The 25,020-nt window shown below is 42.1% G+C and overlaps 1 long non-coding RNA gene across 1 annotated transcript; it reads left to right on the top strand.

Annotated features, from left to right (window-relative positions):
* The first annotated feature begins 457 nt into the window (after positions 1-457).
* On the top strand, positions 458-2,123 carry LOC147957482 (uncharacterized). Its single transcript, XR_015611955.1, has 2 exons — positions 458-1,468; positions 1,664-2,123. It is a non-coding gene; the product is annotated as an uncharacterized LOC147957482 (long non-coding RNA).
* Positions 2,124-25,020: the final 22,897 nt, after the last annotated feature.

Genomic DNA, 25,020 nt, shown 5'->3' with positions numbered 1-25,020 from the left:
ACATGTTAATCAATGACGGATTTCTGATGACGTTCCCAGGATCCGTAACAGAAACCGTCATGGATCCGCAACATGAGGATGGCCCCCAAATCGGTAACCTCATTATGATGGACAAAGAGAGACCGTCACACATCACCAGTTGGGCCTAGCCTTTCTTTTCTTATACACCATTTAGACCAGCACAGATGGATGGTGCTGATGTGTCATGCGTGCTCCTTGTTTGGGCCACATTTCAGTCAGACACTAGTTAATATTGTACATTTCAGTCTTTCGGAGGTGCTCATAGGGATAGGGTGTGCGTGTGTGTGTTCATAGGAATGAGTGTATGCGCGTGTATATGAGCGCTTGCGTCTGTACTGATGCTAAAAAAAGAAACCTAAAAAATTAGGGCACGAGACTCAAACCTGAACCCTCTTCATATGCTACAAAATTTGTTTATAAGAAAATAATAGGGCACGGGAGGTCGGACCAAGATAAATTACACGGTCCTACCTCGGACCAGCTACATCCCCCCACCCACCCCACAATGGCAGGGTATGAGAGAGAGAAATAAGGTGAAAAATTGGGCAGATAGGCAGCGAACCTGAAACCTGAGAGGTACCTCACAGTGAAGCTGGCCACGAAACCAATGTGCGCTCCGTCTGGACAAATTTTTTTTTTTCTGATACAAGTGTGGACAAGATATCTAAAACTATATGTTTTTAGGGTATCTAAAATAATACTCCCTCCGTCCGAATTACTTGTCGATGAGATAAATGTATCTGGATATATTTTATTTCTAAATACATCCATTTTTATTCATTTTTGTGACAAGTATTTTCGAACGGAGGGAGTATGTAGTAGTTTGCTTTCCGTACCGCTTGCCTTCAGTAGCACTTGGGCTGGCCCAGTGGTATAGCGTACCATTTTCTTATCTTCAAGCGATTTTCCTATTGCGTATTCTATTGGTTTTATTTTTATTTTGTTTTACCAACTTGTTCTTTATTTGTAAGTTTATTTACTTCCATATTGAGAATTTATTGTGTATTTTATTTTCTTTTTTCATTATTTTGTACCTTGAAGTAAGCATGAACTTTTTCCAGACTTTGTGTGGATTTTAAATACATGTATGCATTAAAGGGCTGCGAAATATTCCTTCATGCAACTTGAATGAGAGCTCAGTCTATAGCAGAATAGCAAAATCAGTGAACATGTAAAAAGGATTACAGTACAATGGAGAACTCGGGTATTATTATATGTCCCCTTTCATTTTTCATTTTCTAATGGAGTATGTTATCTTGTGTGTTTTGCCATGTTTATACGCAGTCCTTCAGTCGCTTTCTGGACCACCTTTCCATAGCTGTTATCCAAAATGAGTGAATGGGCCAATCTGCATTCAGGTCTTGAAAGGGAGTTCGGGCCTTGTGTGACTGCAGATCATGCAAAATTTGCAGAGCCAGCAAGCTTTGCTGTGCGCGCACAGCTTCAGGTATCTCTAAAATTTCAAGTTTATATTCTCCATTGTTAAGTGTTAACGCTACAATATCATCTCTACTTGTTTCCTTCTGTTGTGTGTTGTCTGTTGGTATCTGGGTTTAGTTAGCAGCAGTTCAAACGGGAAACAACCAAAAAGTCAACCAGGAATGGCCAAACTCACTCAGTGCTTCATTTGCACAATCTACAGGCAAGAAATTCGGATCAGAAACGGGAGGCGGAGACACGCCAAGGCCTGAAGTAGCTGGAGGCGCCGCGTCGTCAGCGACATACGACATGACGAGCCCGATGGATGGGCCTCGCCGGTTCGCCCTGTCGACTTGCTGCCTCACCCTGTCCATCCCGGGCAGGGCCGGCAAGGCTGTTGTCGACGAGCCTGCCAGGTGCCAGCAAGCAGAGCAGCAGGACTAGCGGCAGGCTGGAGAGCTCCATGGCCGTGGCTGGCATAAAACTTGGAAGCACGATGAGGGGATGGAGCAGTTTAATTACCTCCGCGTTGAGTGGTGAGCGTGATGATGTGCTCTAATTGTTTATACATGGATATGGTTGAAGATGTCTCTGTCAGGGGATTTGGGTTATCAAGCAAAATCCGTGTTGAATTTTGTACCGGGGAAAACATGGCAATACAGAGGAGGATTGTTTGTTGTTTTTATTTTTTATTTCCTTTTGGTTTTGCGGTACCTGAACATTGGTTGTTTCTGTTAGTGGAACTGGGGGTTGCCCTTGCTAAAGAAAATGTAAATATTGCTGAAACTGACGTGTCGAGTTACTTTTCTTGATCAAAACCAGCCATCATATCTCAGACTTCAAGAAAAGTGAAATAGAATGGTAGATTATGCATGTGTTTATATAGAAGCCGGGCGGCCATCTATAGCCGGTGCGTTTTACTAATTTCCCAATCCACCTTCACGTGACATGCATAAACAACACTTACCGGCTCCTATATATTTCACCTCATTTTCGCATGAACGCGTAGGAAAGCCCACCATCTCCCATTCATTCATCCGCACATTTTACATTTCCACATAACTCTCTCTTCACCATTTTCGTATAATAAGTAGATTTCAATACACATAGATAATCAAGATGATGTTAGCAAACATGTACGACTGCGAGGCATCGGGAAAGAAGTACTTGAATCAATCCTTACGCACCCAATAGCGATCATGTTGCCACACCCAAAGAGCACACTCTTCCACTGATAGTTGGACTGCAAACCTAGTAGGTTATGCTTAGGGATGGGGGAGCCGAGTGGGCTTACGGGCTTGGCCCAAGATAGAACTAACCCATCGCGGGCTTGGCTCAAACTCACAGTTCAGCAGGCCGAGCCGAATCGGCATATTTTGACTTGTTCCTGCCACGGACCAAGCCCAATTCGACCCGAGATAGGTAGTTGTCTTTTAGCCCCAGCATAGCCCAATATGCCAAGGCCAAAAAACCTGTAAGCTATGTCTTCAACACCTTGTAGGCTTAGTCGTTGTAGACCTTGTAGGCATCACAAAGGTTTGGTCATGTCCTGTTAAAAGGGGTTGACGATTATTAGTTGTTGTTATTATTATTTTTTGCTTTTTTTGTTTTATGGTAGCCCGGACACTGTTTATTTTGGTTAGTGGAACTGAGGGTTGCCCTTGCTTAATGTAAAGATTGCAAAAATGATTTTTCCAGTCAGTTCTCCAGATCTTGATGTTGGACATCATAACTAAGGAGTTTTCTTATTATAGTACATCAAATCAATTTGGGTTGTTCACTTATCTTACTTGGAGGGTCGAGATGATCCAACGACAACAAATTTTCAGTAGTACATTTTGGGTACTCTAATCTATATCTATACCTCTATATCTAATACTCCCTCCGTTCGTTTTTATAAGGCGATTCAGACAGCTGAGTTGGAACTGTTTAGTACACTGTCTGAATTTACTAAAACATCTTATATAAGTGAACAGAGGGAGTAATAAAGGACGGAAGCTTTTATAATTCTCCATAAGCTGTCTCTTTGTTTTTTTATCTCTCTACTAAGCTTCGTGATGATAATTAAGCTTCACGTACGCGAGGTGGTACTAAGATGGTTCATACTAATTTATTGATTCTATGGGCCGCCTCCTGCGTTCCTGCTATGGGCCCCATCATGTGCTTTTGCTTTTGGGCCGCATAAGGCCTTATGCATATGTGTTTACACCTCACGATTTTGAATATATATAAGATAAAGAAAAGGTGTTGTGCCCACGACCTGGTCTTTCGCTCGTAGTTGAACTCTTGCCTTCGCTAGCGTCTACCTCACGTAGTAAATACAAAGAGCAGACGTTAAACACGGCCGATTCCAAGGGTAATTATCAGTGTACGTGACGTCGAGGCTGGCGGCAACAACCGTCGAGGCCAACGCCGACGGGCCCACATCATCCGGGAGGTTTCTCGCTCTTCCGATTCGCTGCACCAGTGCGGTCCTCTAGATGACCGTCTTTGACAACGACGAGGAGATCAGCAGGCCTACATTGTTCAGGTACGGCGTCCACGTGGTATGCTAGCGACGACACGTTCCACCTGCTCAGGTAGAACGGCATGGCATCGGCATGGGCCACCCTCCAGTCATGATCATCGATCGCGAAAAGCGCACGGGCTCATCGGCATGATGGCGGTGCTCGTCCCAGAGTGCTCTCGACGGTTTAGAGCAACCGAGTGTGGAGTGGAGAAATGTGCGCGGGGGGAAGTAGGTGTTGGGAACGTAGCATAAATTCAAAATTTTCCTACGTGTCACCAAGATCAATCTATGGAGTCATCTAGCAACGAGGGAGGATTGGATCTACATACCCTTGTAGATCGCGCGCGGAAGCGTTCAAGAGAACGGGGTTGAAGGAGTCGTACTCGTCGTGATTCAAATCACCGATGATCCTAGCGCCGAACGGACGGCACCTCCGCGTTCAACACACGTACGGAACGGAGACGTCTCCCATGCCTTGATCCAGCAAGGAGAGAGGGAGAGGTTGATGGAGATCCAGCAGCACGACGGCGTGGTGGAAGTAGCGGGATTCCAACAGGGCTTCGCGAAGCGCTGCGGGAGGAGGGAGATGTGTCACGGGAGGGAGAGGGAGGCGCCAGGCCTTAGATTGGTTTGCTCCTCCTTTTCCCCACTATATATAGGGCCAAGGGAGAGGGGGAGGCGCAGCCCTTGCCCCTTCCTCCAAGGAAGGGTGCGGCCAAGGGGGGGGAGGAGTCCATCCTCCCCAAGGCACCTCGGAGGTGCCTTCCCCCTTTAGGACTCTCCCCTTTTTCTCTTCTCTTGGCGCATGGGCCTCTTGGGGCTGGTGCCCTTGGCCCATATAGGCCAAGGCACACCCCTTACAGCCCATGTGCCCCCCGGGGCAGGTGGCCCCACCCGGTGGACCCCCGAGACCCTTCCGGTGGTCCCGGTACAATACCGATGACCCCGAAACTTGTCCCGATGGCCGAAATAGCACTTCCTATATATAATTCTTCACCTCCGGACCATTCCGGAACTCCTCGTGACGTCCGGGATCTCATTCGGGACTCCGAAAAACTTTCGGGATACCGCATACTAATATCTCTATAACCCTAGCGTCACCGAACCTTAAGTGTGTAGACCCTACGGGTTCGGGAGACATGCAGACATGACCGAGACGTTCTCCGGTCAATAACCAACAGAAGGATCTGGATACCCATGTTGGCTCCCACATGTTCCACGATGATCTCATCGGATGAACCACGATGTCAAGGACTTAATCAATCCCGTATACAATTCCCTTTGTCTAGCGGTGTTGTACTTGCCTGAGATTCGATCGTCGGTATCCTTATACCTTGTTCAATCTCGTTACCGGCAAGTCTCTTTACTCGTTCCGTAACACATCATCCCGTGATCAACTCCTTGGTCACATTGCGCATATGATGATGTCCTACCGAGTGGGCCCAGAGATACCTCTCCGCTTACACGGAGTGACAAATCCCAGTCTCGATTCGTGCCAACCCAACAGACACTTTCGGAGATACCTGTAGTGCACCTTTATAGTCACCCAGTTACGTTGTGACGTTTGATACACCCAAAGCATTCCTACGGTATCCGGGAGTTGCACAATCTCATGGTCTAAGGAAATGATACTTGACATTAGAAAAACTTTAGCATACGAACTACACGATCTTTGTGCTAGGCTTAGGATTGGGTCTTGTCCATCACATCATTCTCCTAATGATGTGATCCCGTTATCAACGACATCCAATGTCCATGGTTAGGAAACCGTAACCATCTATTGATCAATGAGCTAGTCAACTAGAGGCTTACTAGGGACATGGTGTTGTCTATGTATCCACACATGTATCTGAGTTTCCTATCAATACAATTATAGCATGGATAATAAACGATTATCATGAACAAGGAAATATAATAATAACCAATTTATTATTGCCTCTAGGGCATATTTCCAACAGTCTCCCACTTGCACTATTACTGCAAGGTCTACATCATGTCATTTTGACAGATGACTACCTTCAAAGTGATTTCATACATTTTGCATAACATAAGGTAATAGAATTATGAACATCTACTGACAAAAGTCAGACTATGTTTTTCTATTACTGCGAGATCTACACCACATCCGGTGACTATCTTCAAAGTGTTATTCTATATAAATGGAGGTCTACACATATGAGTGTATAGCATCAGCTATCATAAAAAAAAATTGCTCCTCTGAAGCAATTGTTGTTGTTCACTAAAAAAAAGATATTTACTCTCATAATAAAAGGTATTCATGCATGAACACTACATGCTGAAATGGCAAATATTTTCCACAAATATCATTTATTCAAGCCTCATTTTGCTTTAATATGTCATAGACAACTATGCAAATATTTGCACATACCAGTAATTACCTTCTATTACATTGGTAAAATACATGGCAGTGGAGCCTATGTCACTATTTTAATTATAGTGTCGTCCATTCATTAAAATGGATACCACAATTTATAGAAATTGTTGAGTGTCTCAAACATTATTGATAGGTCCACATCAAATTGTGGTTATACTTTTATAGTGACTAACCAATGATAAACATGAAAAGTCTATGTGTTTTGGCAGTGACTCTGAAGTCACATATTTTCTCAAGAATGAAGTCCAAAACATTAGCAATGATTTCATCACATCTGTTGTATTGAAGGATACACCCAGGTTCACCAAGGATCATCTTGGCCATGAGTATTTTCATGTAACACATGCCTGACATTTCCAAATGCACTAAATTCAAGATTAGGTGGGAGTATTTATTTTAAGATGATTCATGACATCAGTCATTGTGTCCACCCGTGGCCTATTGCCACTATAACTCCACCTTCTGCAATGGCTATTCTCTTGATAGCTAAGTATATACATGTTGCATTTTATATGTCATCAACTTCACTTAGTTCTCAAACTAAGTAATTATGGATGAATATTTATTCACTACAATTTTTCCCTTGAGAGAAACATGCTGCCATGAGCACATCACGATTGATCACCCATTTGATTTCAAAACATCAAGTCTATTGCATCTCACAATTCTGTCACTTTAATCAACTTTAAGTTGAGATCTCGTGATCAAATATTTTCCTATATACAGATCCAGTTGAAAAGCCCTTAATGCACTTTACATCCTCTTAAGATGGTACTACCTTTTTTTATGATCAAGAAACATGGAATTTCTTAAAATCATCAGATTCACCTAATGGGTGCTATACCATAATTTAAAATTCATGCTAGTATCGAGAATAGTATGCAAGTTAGTTGTCACAAAATACAACTATGAGGAATTCGAAGTAAAGTGGAGGCTAATAGACAACCAAAGACGGAATTATCTCTTAATAAGAATCGGTCATTTTCAAATGATCAAAAGACAACTCTCAAGTTTATCAGATGCGTGGTTATATAAATATTGTACCTATGATTACCAAACCCTCAAACATATGGTCGAACCACATCACAAATTTATTAAAAGGCAAATAAGTTCAATGGGATAAATTTGAAAATTTGCAAATAACAACCAGATTCTGGTAAAGAATTGTTCTCAGAATCTTCATCAGAAGGAGGACCAAAATCTAGTGCAGAAAATGGAGGATGAACTCATTTGCACTCAATAATATCGGAGACCTTAGGTAATCTCCTAATTATTCCCAAAAATAGCATTAACCTGTACTTGTACTACTACATGTAGTAGGATGTTCAATATCCCATCACTTGGATACAATATTTAATAAATTTGATAGTATGGTTAAATTCATACTTAGTATTGTTGCGTACGAAATAATTTTCTAAATATTAATAAATTAAATGTCTATTTTGATAGACTTATCCATCCTGGTTTGGGGATGATTAGAAAATTATTGACAATTCTGTTGGTCACAACTTAACAAGTTGCAAAATATCCTAAATCATCAGATTTTATGCGCACTACATGTGCCATAGGGGAAATCAGTTTTAAGGCACTCTCACCTTAAAATTCTAAATGAGCCACTCAATCTTCCTTGAATACATTAAGAAGACATATGTGGATTAGTTAACCATTATGTGGAATTATTTAGATACTTCATGGTACTCATAGGAACATTTATAAAATGATTTCAAGTGTGTCTCTTATCACACACAACCATGCATAATCTTACTAAATAAATTGCTCAACTTATCAAAGTAGGAGCAAATTCTCCTAAAAACAGGATCGAAAAACCCATTCGAATGGACAATGTCATTGAAATCATTTCACAAGCAATGTCCGATTATATTTTTGTACTCTATGTACATACCCAGAATGGTTTAACTAAATTTCTTATCAAAGATAGTGAAATGAATTACATGACCAATCTTAAAGAATTGTAAATTTACCAGCCTCTTGCTGGACACATACGGCCTTACACACCGTAAGTATGATCTAAATCATACCAACTGCATTTCATACTACTTTCCCCTTGTAGTAACTACGTGGAAATCAACAAAGTATTTCCCATCTGCGATAATTCGGTTACATACCGATATCAGCACTCCAGCATACATCAATGGGCACTCACAGAAAATCAGGGATCTATGTGAGGAATAATAATTTATCCGTCAATCAAAATTATTCATAGTCCGTACGCTGATTGCATCAGCAATAAGGATATTTTCGGCATTAGGGGGAGATAAGTACCACAAAGAATGCCGAAAAAATAAATTAGAAATGTTATTGACATTCAATCCTTATATCCATGTCTCAAAGAATCTGAACTAGAAGTTTAGAGAATTATATATTTGCAACACATTGCAAATCTGCCACATACATTTACTGATGACAAGGTGTTAGTAAATTATATATTCCTGCAGTAAAGTGTCAGAAGAGTGGAGGTACCTGATAAACCACTCTTCTCCCCAAATGAGAGCAAGAGGGGAGAAAATCTGACAATATGAGATATAACTTCTCATATGCTTCCGCGGAAACAGAGGAAATCACATCCTCAACTAGTAAATGTAATTCAACATCAAGTTGAAAGACACCTCACTGGATGCTCATCATCCAATTCCCGGCATAAAGGTGCACAAATGTTTTGGTGCCGGGACATCGAAACACCTTGACTCCATTTGTTGTAGGAAATCACAAGGAGTTAAAAAGGAGTACATATTTTATCCACAAACTTCAATGATTCCATCAGAATCATATAAACTAAAGACTACATTTGTCGACATATATTTCTTCTCAAATTGCTAAAACCTTTTGGGCCCAGAACCAAAATCCATGGTAGAGTGCCTCTTGCACTCATATTGGTTCACATAAAAAGGAAGCAAGTAATGAAGGATAGCACTCGCTCAACAAATGAGTGGTATTTACTGCAGTAATACCTACTCCTCATAAGTATCTTCCATATGGAATACTAAAAACTTCCCATTCATAGACAAAGTCAATGAGGTGGTGAGAAAGCGAGGCTTGTAGCAAAAGGGTTCACGCAGAGATCCGACATCGATCACGATGTGACATACCCTTCTGGTATTAGTGGAATTATGTTTCGATACTAAATATCATAGGCAGTACGAATAATACCATGCAGTTAATGGATGCAGTGACTACATACTCATATGGATCACTCATTTCGGATATCTATTTTAAAGTTCCTGAAGGGCTTAAAATTCCGAATCCAAAGATAAATCGTAGCATGTTTTGTGTAAAACTTCAAAGTCACTCTATGACTTGAAATAGTCGGAAATCATATGGTACTACCGACTAAATGAGTTCCTTCTTCAAAGGGATTACTCAAAGAATGATGATTGCTTCTGTGTTAATAAGGAAATCCAAAATTTGTTTTCCTTATATCACTTAGTGTATATCGATGACTTCATCATCAATGTCTATACAAGACCTAAACATATACAAAATCATCTCAAGGCGGAAAATTTGGATTAAACCAAATTTAGCTTAAGTTTACAACTTGAGCATTCTCTCAAGAATACATATCAGTCTACATATATCCAAAACATATTTGAGAAGTTCAATGTGGATATATCACATCAACAAAACGTATATGGTCGATATGAGGAATATTAACTTATACCTCAAGTTCATAATAAATCCTGAACAATTCCATCAGGAAAATCAAGATTTGACCATGATATTGGCTCTTTACTTGATCCCAACAAAGCCATATCAATGACTGAATTTGATGGAATAGCCTTCTTATGGAATTCATATAAATAGAATTTAATGGCTACTTCCCCTTATCATTCTGACATAATTACTTTATCTAAAGGCATTGAAAATATGGTTGGCTTAGCAGAATGATTAACCACACTCAAAACCATGTGGTTGAGATTCATCAGAGTAACATAACTTGATTTATCAAGATGCTACCACTTGTATTACTCAATACATACAGGTTATATGAAGAGCAATATCACAAAGCACATTGCTCGAGATCACTTATCCTCATGAATTATAGAAAAGTGATGAAACAGTTTGCAAACAAAATATTGGAAAAACCGACATATTATTCATAATGTCATGATCATGTCAATGTAATTGATATGAGACATCCTCCAGATTTGCAAAGTTCAGGGGGAGTAATCTCCCAAAGTATAACATGTTAACAAACATCAGATTACATATATTGTACTCTTTTCCCTTCACGAGTTTTTCCCTAATGGTTTCTCATAAAAGGTTTTTAATGAGACAATATAGATACAAGTGTTCATATATGTCATATCATTTTCTCCTTATATTTTTCCCATTGGGTTTTAAAGGAGTTTTCGATGGCATATATAATCGCACTCTTTTTCTTTATGAGTTTTCTCTCAAAGTTTCTCATAAGGGTTTTTAACGAGGCATGTCATACTTTCTTTTTTCCCTATCGGGGTTTTTAAAGAAAGTACTCAAGACATATTAATTGTTCTCTAAACTCATCGATGATTTTTCTCCTTCTTCAAAGGTTTTTATCATATGAGTTATCAAGAGACAATAATCATTATATGTTGCATCATTTTCTCCTTATTATTTTTTCCACTGGGTTTAAAGGAGTTTTAGCAACATATCTGCACTATTCTCCTCATATTTTTCCCATAGGGTTTTTGGAGGAGACTTTCAAGATGAAGATGATGAACGTTCAAGGCAAATACATACTAGGAGGAGTCTATCAAGATGATGTATATTCACAAAGACAAGCATTGATTAGGGGGAGTGTTAGGAATTAATTAATTAGGTTAATTAACTATTAATCACTGCTATGTCGGTGCCACTTTTGGCAACTGCCTCCTTTTGTAACCGCCTTGTAAACTGGGTATAAATACCCCAATCTTCAATCAATAGAATAACTGTTCATTCATATATCTGTTTTCCATTCGCTTCTCTCTCTCGATTCTCTCTAACAAGCTACATGCATAGCCAGGTCGTGTGGCCGTTAGTGGAGCTGCATAATCGCTGGAGATGCATGCATGTAGGACTTGATTAGTTGGTTAGTGGTGAGCCGGCCGTGTACGTGCTAGTGGTGGCCGGTGTGGTGGCCGGGTCTTGCGTGCATGCGTGTGCTAGTGTGTGTGTGTGCAGTCCGGTATAAAAGGCCCTTTAATGTATTGATCGAGGTGCCGGTCTGTTGCCGAGCCACGGTGACGGTATGAGCTGAGCCGGAGGTATGTGCTCAGTAAAGTAAGGTTGTTCGTGCGGCCGAGGCGCCGTTCGTGCGGCAAGGCGTCTGTGCGCCGAAAAAACTTGTGTCCAGTGTGCTCCTCCTTCCACCTTCGTCTGAGCGAGTGAGACGGGAGATGAGCGGCGAGCTGGTCCGGTGTTTGTCCCAACATTTGGTATCATGAGCTTGGTTCTCTTGGGCATGGTTCGCTGTGTGGGAGGCGTGCCGGCGTGGGGGTGTTCATTGGCGGCTGCCAGGGCCAGCCCTATGTTTTAGAGGGCCCTTGGCGAACTCAATGACATGGGCCCCTAATACTATATGTATATGTATTTTTCTGCACATTATATAAGCATCTAGTGCATGTCTAACTTCATTTGCAAAATATTAAGAGTAATTTTTCAGCCATACATGATGCAGAAAAATAGTACATATACAATTAGAAACACCTTAACAATTCTATACCATGTATATTGAAATTGCTGATGATGAATCATTACGTACATTTGAAAGACTGAGAGGACGATGATCGATGAACTCCTAGCCTCGCGGATGGCCGGGCGGCAATATTAGGACGAGTCAAGTGCAGGACAGCAAAAATCGGGAGCGAAGCCAGGGCCGGCAGCCAGCAGGGCGCTTAGCGGCGGCAACCGGCAAGAAACTGGAGCGACGGTTGAGTCTCAAGCGACGAACACAGGAAGACGTTGAGGCATCGATCGCTATGTTTTCTTTCTTTCTATTCTTTGATTTGATAGTAGCGATCCATATGGATGGATGGATGCGTGCGAGAAGCCAGCCATGCGACGCTTGACCTTTTCCTCGCTAGCGATCAGCCGCCAAGCTCATCACGCATTCACGCTGCTCCTTCCTTCTATTTTTTCTTTTTTACTGGGCTATACATTTTTTTGAGGGCTATACATATACATGCATCACAGATCATGGGCCCCTACCAGACCTGGGCCCTAGGCGGTCGCCCCGTCCGCCATACCCCAGGGCCGGCTCTGGCGGCTGCGCGAAACTCCGGGCCGTGTGTCGGCCTATGGAGGCGCGAGGCGTTGCGGCTGTCATGGTGGATGCGGAGGCGGTGCGCGGTGAGTCCGTGGCGAGCGCGGCGGTGGCGGAGGCGCTGCATGGTGGTGCAAAGGTCACGGACGTGCGGCACGGCGTGGCGGCATGGAGGTGCGGCACGGCGGCGGAGGCTGCGCTGTGCAACGCCATGAAGAGGCGTTTGGGAAGGCTCGCGTTTGAGTGTGACGGCATCGACATCATGTTACCGAGAGACGCCAGGCGTGTGTCGTCGGTGGAAGGAGTTCGGCGTATGTCGCCGAAGACAAAGAAGCAGGCACGGTGATGACCGGCATCGGTGCGCCAGGTCGAGTCCATGACGGTGGCGTTGCCCAAGATGGGACTAAAATCACTGGCGTTGCCCAAGGTCAGGTTCCTGACAGTATTCTAGCGAGACAAGTGTGGACCACCGTCTGTCAAGCGCCAAACAAGGAGGATTGGATTCCCAGTGCTACATTTGCACAATCGAAAGGAACGGCCAAACTCATCCAGTGCTACATTTGCACAATCTACAGGCAAGCAATTTGGATCAGAATTGGGAGGCCGAGACTCACCGTAGAGGTCAACGAAGGGCTGGACACGCCAAGGCCTGAAGTAGCAGGAGGCTTGGAGCGACGTGTCCTCAGCGACGTACGACATGACGAGTCCGATGGATGGACCTCGCCGGTTCGCCCTGTTTTTTTTGTTGAAAGACTCAGCTTGGCTGGCTTTTCGTGTTAATCATAGGAGGGAGCAGGTGGAGAAAAACAAGGTTACATGAGGCTGATCAAAAAGATCAGAAGGATAAAGGAAAAAAAGGGGACATGACTCAAAAGCCATGATCGAAGACAAAACTACTTGTGGATGTCAGCCTATCCCCTCTGGTGGCAGCGCAAATGGATGCGCGAGGCAAGAAGCCCCAGCTTGTCGCCGGTTCGCCCCGTCGACTTGCTGATGCACCCTGTCCATCCCGGGCAGCGCTGGCAGGGCCGTCGTCAACGAGCCAGCCAGCAAGCAGAGCAGCAGGACCAGCGGCAGGCCGGAGAGCTCCATGGCCGATGCTGGCATGGACAGGCAGCAGCAAAGCCAGCGAGCAGCAAACTTAGAAGCACGATGAGGGGATCCAGCAGTTTAATTAGCTTGGTTCGTCTGTGGTCCATGATGGTATTTTGATTGGGTTGGTGGTGTGCGTGATGAGTGTACTCCAATTTTTATACTACTTGGATAAGGTTGAAGATGTCTCTGTCAAGGGATTTGGGTCATCAAGCAAAATCACATGTTAAATGTTGTACTAGGGAAAACATGGCAAAACAGAGGAGGATTATTGGTTGTTTCTATTTGTTCTGATGTCGGTGTTGTGTGGGTTCTTGCTGGTGCGTAGACGGACATGGCTGCTGCTGGTGTGTGGAGGGACGCGGGAGAGGGTGACGGGATAAAATTAGAGTGCAAAATATGGTTGCATGCAGCTGTTAAATTTGCCAAAGCCGACAACAACTAATTTATTTCGGCAAAAGCAATTAGTACTAATTGGTTTCGGCGAAACCGATTAGGATCCAGTAGTCATTGCCAAAGATGAAGGAACTAATCGGTTTCAGCGAAACCGATTAATGCTAATTGGTTATGCCTAAACCAATTAGTATTGTTTATGTCATCTTCGACAATGCCGACTGGATCCAATTGGCTTCAACTAAGCCGACTGTGTATTATTTCTGAAAATTTTCGAAACCTCATATTATTTCTCAAATTAATGAAAAAATGTATTGTTTAAAAAAAATAGCCAAACAGTGTTGGTTAGGCTTAGGGATGGAGGAGCCAAGTGGGCCTAGGGGCTTTGGCCCAAGCTAGAAATAACCCCTTGCTTGGCTCAGACTTAAAGTTCAGCATGCCGAGCTGAGTCAACATGTTTGACTCGTTCGTGCCATAGGCGAAGCCCAGCTCAACCCCATATAGCTAGTTGTCTTTTAGTCCGATCATAGCCCAACAGGCCAAGGCCCAAAAACTTGTAAGCTATGTCCTTAATACCTTGTAGGTGATGTTGTTATACACCTTGTAGGCATCACAAAGGTTTGCCATGTGCTGTTAAAATAGGGGGTTGACGATTTTTTAAGGTAGTTCACGCACAGTTTGTTTCGGTTAGTGGAATTGGGGGTTAACCTTGCTAAAGAGAATGTAAAGATTGCTAAAATGGTTTTTCCAGACAGTTCTCCTGATCATGGTGCCAGACATCATAACTAAGTCACCATGAAAAGCGATTTTTTGGGTAAAATCTACATGTGTCTATATAGAAACCAGACCACCACCTCTACCCGGCGCATTTTATTTATTTCTTATTCGTTTATGCATTTTTGCATAAACCCGTAGGTAAGCCCATCATGTCTTATTCGTTTATAGTTTACACTTTCACGCAACCCTCTCTTGACCATTTTCATATAATAAGTAGATTTCAATACACGTAACCACGGGAGATAATGGTGAACATAAAATTAAAACACTGCCAATAAACACATATAACTAGGAGGCATAGGGTAAGAAACAAATAGGGGGAGTTCTTCGTCACCTAGCATGAGTAGTCATGTTACCACGCCCTCAGAGTGCATTCTTTCGCATTGGTGATTGAACCGCAAGCAGCATACTAATCAATATGAGAGGATCAAGCGGTTTATAGTTGTGGTCCATGATGGCGTGTCAGTACTCGATAGTCATTGAATTGGTAGAGAACGTGGTGAGCATGCTAAGATATATATCCTCGGATGCGATTGAAGATGTCTCTGTCAAGGATTTGGCTCATTAAGCAAGATCGTGTAAAATATCGTATTGGGAAGGAGCTTTTGAAGCAGAAACATGTGGCAAAACGTAGGAATATTATTTATGTTTTTAGCAACAAGACGAGCAATTTTTGCAAGTTGCTAATTAGATAGAATTGCTTAATTTTAGTATTTCAAGTAGCATAAAAATTATCACTACCAAAATGGTGCGTGCATTTACCAGCTTAACTGTGAGTTTGTGAATATAACCTATAAACCTCCTTTTCACTAGAGATGAAAAGTTATGTTCGAATCAGTACTCTGTATTTACATTAAAAAAATAGAAAACCCATGTATTAAGCAAAGTATTTTTTAATAGGCAAGACAATAGTATTTGTTTCTGTTTTTTGTGTGGGGAGTATTTGTTTCTCTTAGTGGAAGTTAGAGGCTGCCGTTGCTAAAGACAACCTGTGGGTTGCTGAAAATAATTTCTTCAATCAGTTTGTTTATTCACAATGCCAAACATCATAACTCAAAGTCCACACAAAAATGAAATATAATGGAAAAGTATGTATGTGTTCATGAAAGAACAGACCGCCACCTCTACAGGGTTCATTTTATTTTGCCCACCCACCTTTAAATATCTTTTTTTTGAGGGGACCACCTTTACATATCTAAATAGTCCTCTCTCTCTCTCTCTCTCTCTCTCTCTCTCTCTCTCCCAGAGGGCCAGAATTACAATCTAGAGGCAAGATTTTCTCAATACATGGAGGCCCTCTGTTCTAGCCAAACGGTAGCACTACATTCAGTACCCCCTGCGGTGAAGATTTACTCAATACATGGAGGCCCTCTGTTCGTACAAGTCCATCTTGTCAAAGCATCTATAACTCTATTCTGACTACGATGAAGTTTCTGCGGAATAAACTCCCTGCCAGCTCTTAACTCTTTAATTTCTAGCACTAGATGATCGTACACCGAACGGTCCAAGAATCACTGGAGAAGATAGATAGGGCCATGGACAAGTCAGAGATAACTCTCCCTTCATTGGTTTTCATATCATAAATATGTTTCAGTACACATAAACACAGGAGAGTATGGTTCACACGAAAGAAGATACCATCGATGAATATGTATGACTAGGAGGCATAGGGAACGATTCAAATACGAGATTGAGATCTTGAGCATGTAGCAAGAACCGTTGTGTTGCCATAGCTGCTCTTCTCATGTCTACACTTGCTCTTTACAGAACAAAGCTTCCATTTCCTGGCTTGACAACCGGTATACCTATTTACCAGCGTTCACTGGTGAAGTGGGCTAAAACCAACTCTCGTGTTGAGAGCTCGTCGTGGGCTAAAACAAAGCTTCCACGTTCACGCTTTGGAACACCCTATGGCATAAACAGGGCAACAGATGTAGCTTGCAATTCACGTGACCGATGCATCAAGATTGTTCAGACTGTTCTCCGTATAACCCCTTAGAGTTTCTGGAGTAGCAAACAGGCATGGGCTTATACGAACACGCGAGCAGTGCTTCTCAAAATTTTGTTGAACAAATGAGTGGGTACCTACACTTAATACACGTTTTACTGTGGGAAGAACAATTTGATTTATGATTGCAATCTTAGGAGCTAGGACTCTGGCTGATTACCCAGAATTTTCGAAGAAAATAACATGAGGAATACTTACTCGTTTTCATTCTGAAAGATGACACATGCACCATCTAAGTACCTTTTCCTTTGACGATACAAGGTGCGTTGATGAAATCACCATAAAGTCTCGCGATTGATATAGTTATGTTTTTTTAGGGTCGATAATTAAAGTGATGTTTTAGACCAAGAAGATGGTCGGGGATCAACCACCTCCACTAGCGTGGCATATAATTTATTCTCGTAGTAGTAATAGCAGCAGAAGAAGCAAAAACAGTAGTAGTAGTTTCGGTACTGTGAAGGAGCTTTTGGAGCAGAAACATGGTCGGCTGGGTTCGGCCGGATCGAGGCTGGGTGAAACTTAGCTCGGACGGGTCGTTTTCAGAGGATGGAAGAGCTGGATCAGGCATGGTACTCCCTGATGAACAGGGCTGCATTATCTTCTCCTCTTGCAGGGAACTGTTCTCGTGTCGGGGAGCCCTGGAAGCTGAACTAGGAGTGTGTATGGAAGGGCTATCATTGGCGTTGATGCGATCGGAACTTCTGGTGGCGATCGAGATGGATTCTTCAGTTGCAGTGAAGATGATAAAATCCAGTGATGAAGATAGATCAGTCTTTATCTCATGGGTCTTCGTAAAACTAGTATTACTCACGTTAGTAGAGCTCAAAATAAAGTTAGTAACTCTCTTGCAAACTTTGCTCGTATGGAGGGAAGAACTATAACCTGGCTTGGGTCGGGACCTCCGGAGGCCATTGAGCTTAACTCCTTTGATTGTAATCCTGTGTGAAGTGAGTAATACAAGTTTTCCCGCAAAAAAAAATAGAGGAGTTTTTTTTTGCGTTTCTACAGAAGGAGACGAGCAATCTGTGAAAGTTTTTAATTAAAAATACTAACTTAATTTGATTGTTTCAAGTGTAAGAAATATCGCTACCCTAATGCTACGTGCATTTAGCAACTCAGTTGCAACTAGCCTCCTGTGTGTACTAGAGTACTATATAATTATCTAGAAAGGAGAAAGGACATAGATTGCTATTCTTTTGAGTATGTTTTTCTATAAAAAAATGTTAACACGGTTTACTTATAGTGGAAATTGGGGGTTGCCCTTGCAAAACAAAACACAAGGATTGCTAAAAATTCAATCATTTTCCTTCTCTTAAAACTAGACATCATAAATCGGACCATATGGAACTGCAATAGAATGCACAATCTGTATCAATTTTTTAAACCACTCCATGCCTCTACCCAATGCATCTTATTAAATTTCCCACCTACATTCACATGTCTAGACAACACTTTCCACCCTATATAATTGACCCCCTCTCCACGTGAACACACATAAAACCACATCCATGTTTAGCACTTCCACTAAACTCTACCATCTAGACATTTTCTTATAATAAAAGGTTTCCTGAAAACACGAAAGATGATGGTAGACATAGAATCTAGATGGTATGAGTAAACACGTACGATAAGGAGGCCTAGAGAACGAACAAATACAATTTCAAAACATGTAGTAGGAGTCGCGCCCATTGCTACAGTGTGCTAGTCCCATCTATGCTTGTGCCTTGGAGAACAAAGTGGTATGCTTCAATATCATTATGTCAAGCTACTTCTGTAGCATATCTGGCACCTTAATACAGGTTGCAGTGTGCAAGCGACTGCTTGGATGCTATAAAAATCTTGCATGAACAAACTATGAAGGAGCATACGGTATGGTTCTATGGGAGGCAAAGGGAATATTTTCTTTTTCTGGATAATGGTATGTTTCTGGTAGTAACCGAAAGAACCATTTTGTTTTGCTACTCATCCCTGCATTACCAAAGGCTACATTTTCGCGCTCTCTATATTGCAAAAAAATGCTTTTTATTTATCGAATCTTGAATATCACCTAACAACAATTAGAGCAAGCAAAGGGGCTTGATCCCATTACTTCTCTGTCATGGGACACTAGTTTTCCACCAAGCTAAGTGAGGTGCTTTGTCTCCATAGGTGTACGAACATTATTAAACACTGTTTGGACATTTAAATTCTAATAATTCCAAAAGTTTCGGAAGCGGAGTTTTTCAGGTGCACCCAAATTTTTGGTAACCTCCAGTTACGGGAAAATCCGATTGAAGAAAAAACCCAGTGAGAAGGAGAGGTTGAGACCAATTCAGATTGTTTGTTTCGAGCATGAAAAAGGGAGTACAACATTGAGGCGTACGATCTAGCTAAGTCGGCTAGCCCTCTGTAGTCGTAATTGGATAGAATTATTTGGCTGCTCTCTCCTCCAGAGATTCCTACGATTCATTTAAACTTTTTGATATATTAAACAAGGTTCCCTTAATCTAAAAAGAATGGCCACCCCGAGAAAATGTGTTGAACATGTCACCGTTTTTCTAACTTGATGACTAGGGAAGATGTTTGTGTTCTGAATTGAATCTTTAAGGAAGACCGTGTGTTAAATGTTTAACAGTGTGAATGAGCTTTTGAGTAGAAACATGGTAAACATATGAGAGTTATTTGCAGTTTCTAGGAATGAGATAAGCAATCAATGCAAGTTGATAGAGATACTTAATTTCAGTTTTTCAAGTGTAAAAATAGAAATATCACTATCAAAATGCTCGGCACTTAGAAAAGTAATTACAAGTTACAACTAGCCTCCTTTCTGTGCACTAGAGATGACAAAAACATGCACGTTCCAAGTAGTACTCTGTAATTATCTAACGAAGGAGAAAGGACAAGGATTTTTTTTTTGTTTTTCGAAAGAAGAAACAATGTTTGTCTCTGTTAGTGGACAGGAAGGATTGCTGAAAATGATTTCTTCAATCATTTTTCTTGATCTGAATGCTAGGCATCATAACTCAGGCTATAGGTAATTGAAATAGAACTGTAAATCTTCATGTGTTCTTACAGAAACCACGCCCACCACCTCTATCCAATGCATCTTATCAATTTCCCCACCTACCTTCACATGTCTAGACAACACTTTACATCCTATATATTTGGCCGCATCCTTGTGTGAGCATGCTTGAAACCCCATCCACGTTTTAGACTTCCACATAACTCAGACTTGTAAAAAGTTACATGTAGTGAAGATATTTCACACAGACACACAATCAAGATTATATCAATAAACATATGACTGAGAGGCATCAAGAAAGAAACAAGTACAGGAAATCTCACGTTCAGATGTAGCCAGAGAGGCCGTAGATGCCACGGCCGTGCTTGTTTCATCCATACTTGTGCCTTGGGAACAAACAGTGCTCCCAATCGTTCATGATGCTTATGTGAAACAACGTGTGTATAATATCTGTCCCAGTGATATCGCTTGCAACTCACAAATGACTGCCTAGAGGTTATAAACAACCTACATGAACTGACTATGATTGAGCATATGAGATGTTTCTGAGGGAGACCAAGGGAGGATGTGACAATTTCAGTTGGTTACTTCGAGCATGAAAACGGGAGTACAACTTGGAGGCACACAACCTAAGCTAAGTTGGCTAACATTTTTGTAGTCGGGTTACTTGGTTGCTCTCTTCGCCGAAGATTGCTACGATGATAACTTGATTCCTGTCAACATTTTCATTAATTAATAAGAATTAATAAGCCTGTCGTTGTTAATCTTAGAAAAAAAAGGAAAAACCAACCATCTGGATATATACGGTGGCATACCTACCATCTATATTTGTACAGTTCGGTAGTTATATAGTGCCCTAACCTTTCTTCTTAATATCTAATGTAACCTCCAGTGTATAATGCATATCTGGTGATATGGGCCAGAACATGCTCCCCTGGTCATGGACAATATGATATGTCGGATCTGGACTGGAGGGACAAGATTAATTGACCAGCCTTACTTCTCACGGTCAAAATACAGAAGGCACCGTTATTAAATCTGTAATTCAACAGCAAATCGCATAGCTCTTCGTTCGTATCGCTCTCTCCGTCTCTTGCTCGATAATACTGTTCCGTGCCGCCGCCGCCTCTGTTGGCTTTTGAACTCTACATCAAAACCACCTAGGAACTATGCACGCGTACGCCGATACTGCAATTAGAATTTGGATTCATAGCCTGTTGATTTTAGTGCCTTTCAGTAATCATTGATTACTCATATAAATCATATGCAGCTCGTCCATAGAGCAGTAGTAATGTTAAATGCAGAAGTTCAAGCTTTAGTACCCTGCGTTGTCCTGTCAACGCGTATATAATAACATTCACACCTCTAATACTCCCGATGTGAAACCTCGGCCCTGAAATAATACAAGGTGAGACTGTATTCTTGAGGCCATAGGAAGAGGATGATAAATACTAGGGATGCAAGCGGGTGTCCCGCATAAATAGAGGATTAGTTCAAATTGAACTAAATCTGAGAGGGGTGTTTATAACTAACCAAAATCTACTTTGCCTACGAAGCGGGCCGGGTCGGGCGTCACCCTGCACCCCTAATAAATACATATATGCATTACAAAACTGCGAAACAATCCATTATGGAACTCGAATGAGAGCTCAGTCATTCAGCAGAATAGCAATATTACTGAATATGTAAAAACGATTACAGTACAGTGGAGGACTTGGTTACGATTTTATCTTCCCTTCCCATCTTATCTTTCTAATGGATTATGTTATGTTCTTGTGTGTCTCTTTCTGTCCCCCGTTTTTGTAGCTGTTATCCAAAACAATTAAATTGTCTATCTGCATTCAGGTCTTGAAAGGGAGTTCAGGCCTTCTGTGACTGCAGATCATGCAAAATTTGCAGAGCCAGTAAGCTTTGCCGTGTGTGCCCAGCTTCAGGTATCTCTAAAATTTCAAATTTATATTCTATATTGTTTAGTGTTAACACTACAATATCATCTCTGCTTGTTTCCCCTTCTGTTCTGTATTGTCTGTTGGTATCTGGGTTTAGTTAGCAGCAGTTCATGACTCACTACTAGCTATTTGAAGACAGGGCCGGCCCTGTGTTTCGGGAGGCCCTAGACGAACTCGACAACATGGGCCCTTTAAGTCCTGAGACCATATTTATACGTATGTGTTTGCGTGATACATATATATAACTTCACTTCCATAATACTAAAAGTAAACTTTCGACCACACATCTTTAGTTTGAAATTTGATTACAATAGTTGTTGGACAATGCAAAATAAAACAAACATGACATGATTACCTCAAATAGGAAACAAATTTATTTGCTTCTCTGTATACTTTCACAATCTTCATTGACCTTAACATCTGAATTTTCATGCTCGGGATTAATTCCTTGCCTATGTTCTTCACTGACATCAACAATACTTGAAGATGTAAAATACTTTGTCAAAGAACCCTTCAGTGGTTGAATTTTCAGATGTATTTTTTTCTTTTTTTCTTTTTTCAGCACCCGACAAATGCTTATGCAACATGGCATGCTAATGTCCTAATATTACGAAGCAAAGAGTAGACAACGAATTAGAAATTTATAGATCGGATGATCAGAACCCTAGACATGTACACAGAATGACAAAAAATTAGGATGGTTGAATACATACTATGAAAGATTGAATTAGAAAATTATACATCAAAAAATAGATACTTCATGGGATGAATAGTTTAATATACGTATTAAAGAAACTACTGAAATTAGGGATGGACGAATGGATCAGGAACATCCGAACATGGATATTGGGTACGGACCTGCGTTCGCATACATATGTATTGCCGTATTGCTGGAAGGCCGAGTTGTCGGATTGCTGCGTGCCGTGGAGACAATGAGCGGCTGAGGCACCGAGCGAGGAACGACAGACCGACGGGCAGATGAGACGACGAAGAAGAACCGACGAGCGACGAATGGGAAAAGTCAGATTTTTATTTTTTATTTTTGAGAAGAAAGGGAAAGCCAGACATTTCGATTGATTTGTTTCACACGTACGCGTGCATCGAGCGGCTGTGACTTGCGTGTGCGACGCCTTGCTACGCATTACCAGGCGATCCGATGGACCGTGCCCATCTTGTTTTCTTCCTCTTATAAATTTTCCCTTGTCTATTTTTTTCTGGGCTATACTATATGTGTACTACATCATGGGCCCCCTTCGGCCTGGGCCCTGGGCCGTCGCCCCTCTGCCCATGCCCCAGGGCCGGCCCTGTTTGAAGACAACCAAAAATTCAACCAGGAATGGCCAAACTGACCCAGTGCTACATTTGCACAATCTACAGGCAAGCAATTTTGATCAGAAACGGGAGGCGGATACTCACCCTAGGACAACGAAGGGCTGGACACGCCAAGGCCTGAAGTAGCCGGAGGCCTGGAGCGCGGTATCCTCGGCGACATATGACATGACGAGCCCGATGGACGGGCCGCGCCTATTCGCCCTGTCGACCTGCTGCCACACCCTGTCCATCCGAGGTAGCGTTGGCTGGGCTGTTGTCGACGAGCCGGCCAGGCAGAGCAGCAGGACCAGCGGAAGGCAGGAGAGCTCCATGGCGGATGCTAGCATCGACAGGCAGCAGCAAAGCCAGCGAGCAGCAAACTTAGAAGCACGATGAGGGGATCCAGCAGTTAAATTAGAGATTTTTTACGGTGCATCGTACTACCTTTGGGACCGGGTAGTATTGAATTATCTTGACCGTTGATTAGCTGGGTAGATTGGTCATTTGTTTGTCTCGTAATTTGTAAAATCTCTAGTGTGAGAGCACCCTCGTCAGGCACTCAGGCCTCGCCGTTGCCGTCGTCGGTCATCTGCGGTGACTGTCCAACAATCAATCACAATTCAGAGCTCACGCCATCAGTTGGCCCTAATGGCATTGACGTTGGAGCTGCCGTCATTCTGCACACCATTGTCGCCGCCGCCGGCGACGACAACGAGCATCTATGTTCCGCTTAGTCCGCGACGTCACTAACGCTTCTCGTCATGGGCCATGTGTGAGCATACCTCTTTGCCGAGGTACGTTGTACGTCGAGTCTTTCGCCTAGGCAAGTGTATCGTGAGACGATAGTTCACGTTTGCAAGGAGTTATACTTCCTGTATGGGCAACTAAGCATCACTGGGACGCTCAATGCTTGTGACAACGGGATCATCTGACGTGTTCCGGCGAAATTAGATCGGCGTCTCTGCCCGCTTTTGTGCAGCGGCTGCAGCTGCCGGTTTGATCGTCGGAAAACTATCGGCCGATCACGTATTCGTACTGGTGTATGTGGACATGATCATCAACAAAGGAGGATAGCTTGGCCAGCTTTGTATATGGTGATTTCCTCGGTGCAAAAAATATTGTCGGGCAAGGTCGACCCACTACCTACGCCGGAAACGGATGAATGGTGTCCCGTTAGAAACTTAGAATAGGAGAAGAAAACATATATAGGAGCTTCTGCAAGTAGAGTTTTGGTATTTGTTTTGTGTGTCTTCCAATTTTACCCCTTGAACAAAAAATACTTCTGATTTTGTCTGGTAGTATTGGCTGATCTAGACCATTGAATGGTCGGAAATGAATGGCTCACATTATTTGGATGTACTGTAAAATGTCTCTTAAATTAGCTCGGTAGTTGGTGGTGAGCCGTGAGCGTGATGAGTGTGCTCCAATTTTTTATACTTGGATATGGTTGAAGATGTCTCTGTAAGGGATTTGGGTCATCAAGCAAAGCACGTGTTGAGTGTTTGTACCGGGGAAAACAGAGGAAGATTATTTGTTGTTTCTAGTTATTTTGGTTTATTTTTTATTTCCTTTTGGGCTTGCGGGTCCTGAACACTGTTTGTTTCCGTTAGTGGAACCGGGCGTTGCCCTTGCGAAAGAAAATGTAAATATTGCTGAAAATAATGTGTCAAGTTAGTTTTCTTGATCACAAAGCCATTCATCATATCTTAGACTTCAATAGAATGGTAGAATATGCATGTAATAGAAGCAGGGCCACCATCTTTACCTAGTGCATTTTATTAATTTCCTCAACGTGACATGCCTAAATAACAAGTGCCCGCTACTATATATTTCACCTCATTTTCGTGTGAACACGTAGGAAAGCCCATCATCTCCCATTCATTCATCCATGCATTTTACATTTC

This window comes from Triticum urartu, chromosome 7A, assembly GCF_056163025.1.
Source record: "Triticum urartu cultivar PI428250 chromosome 7A, HENAU_Tu73, whole genome shotgun sequence".
NCBI lineage: Eukaryota > Viridiplantae > Streptophyta > Magnoliopsida > Poales > Poaceae > Triticum > Triticum urartu.
This window is presented reverse-complemented; position numbering and strand designations above follow the sequence as displayed.